Source organism: Mixophyes fleayi, chromosome 2, assembly GCF_038048845.1.
Source record: "Mixophyes fleayi isolate aMixFle1 chromosome 2, aMixFle1.hap1, whole genome shotgun sequence".
Lineage (NCBI taxonomy): Eukaryota > Metazoa > Chordata > Amphibia > Anura > Limnodynastidae > Mixophyes > Mixophyes fleayi.
In genome coordinates, this window is record NC_134403.1 from 273,022,304 (window position 1) to 273,023,967 (window position 1,664).

General features: G+C 40.8%; 1 non-coding gene across 1 annotated transcript; it reads right to left on the reverse strand.

Moving 5' to 3' along the window:
• Positions 1-72, reverse strand: TRNAP-UGG (transfer RNA proline (anticodon UGG)). The gene has a single exon. It is a non-coding gene; the product is annotated as a tRNA-Pro (tRNA).
• Positions 73-1,664: the final 1,592 nt, after the last annotated feature.

Here is a 1,664-nt window from a genome sequence, read left to right on the forward strand (position 1 = left end):
GGGCTCGTCCGGGATTTGAACCCGGGACCTCTCGCACCCAAAGCGAGAATCATACCCCTAGACCAACGAGCCAACTGAGCATATTGTTTGTTGTAGTAGTATCTAACAGTATGCAGTTGCCACATCAGCAGTGTGTGTTGGATCATATTACATTCTTGCTATAGATTTGACTTCAGTACAAGTGATGTAAATCTTTGTGCGGTATGATAAGGTAAAGGCTGAGTAGACATGCATTCAGATGTTTGACTAGGAAATGTTGACAGATGAGCTAGAAAAGCACACTGTGAATGCATGCAGTTGCTAGTCTCTGGTATGTGTTTTCTGTATACCCTAATAGATTATATAGCCTTTACCTGCTCCTGCCATCTTTGGTGAACCATTGTAACCAGGCCTCCGTCATATCACAAACCGAACATCATCAAGTATGCACTGAGTAGATTAGAACAGATTCTCTGTACATATCTGATGGAGTGAAAGGACCATGCCTAGACAGGGAGCTCACTATGCTAAACCACCTAAGATGTCAGGAGCTTCAGGACAAGTAAATGTTTATAGAAAACACAGATAGATAGGGGTTAAGTTTTCACAATGGGCCATTGGCATTAGTACTTAGGCCAGTGACCCCCATGACAGGCTCCCTACAATTTTGCTTTTTTTTTATTTCTCTCTTTTGTTTATTTTTTCTCTCTATTTTTTCAAACGAGGTAGGAATGGATGGTATGCAGAGCCCGGCCTGGTATACAGGTGGCCAGTTCCAGCATAGATACGCGTCCTGGTGGTTTACCAGGAACCAACAACCTGATTGTTTTTGTCATGAGGTCAGCCCCCTGCCACAGTAAACATAAATACAATGTCAAAACCTTAAAGGGCCACTAAAACAGAAATTAAAGTTTTTATTACAGATTTTATCAGAATAAAAATATTTGAGATTTTTGAGAGTATTTTTTTTTAACATCGCCTAATGCAGAAAAAAAATCTCTTCTTAGAAGCATTTATCTGTAACAACCTCTTGTGCCACTCTAGAGTGGTGTGATGCTGTGTTTCTAAGACTTACTTCTCTGGGAAGTGCCTTCACCCAAGTCTTCTAGCTGCTCACTCTGAGGATGAAAGTATGACTTGGGAGCAGAGCTGGATTAAGGCTCTGAGAGGTCTGGGGCACTTATGATGTATTATGGTTATCATTTTAGACACAAAACACAGTCAATACAGTGTGCACTACTGTTAGTTGCATGCAGCTCTGCCTTCACGAGCAGTACAGTGTGAAGCGGTACATACCACCCAACTGTCCTTGCAGTCAGACAAAACCCTGACTAAGCGAGAAAGTCACCCAAATTCGGGATTGCCGATCAGATTCAGTACAGTTGGCAGACTGTCCCGCGCTCTCCTATGTGATCTTGTCACTTTCCCCACTTGTGGCTCCTGGTGTCTTTAATTGCTGCTTTGAGGCCCTATTTGGAAAAAAAATTGGTACATGTAATTTAGAACACTCCAACCACCCCACACATTAAATCAATAGCATCCACATTTAATAATGAGGCCTCCCTCCAACATTAAATTTAATATTAAATTAAACATTAAATTAATAGTATTCACATTTGATAAAAAAAAATCAAATAGATCTTTTCCTCTCCAACCAGCCCTGACATTAAATGAATAACATACAC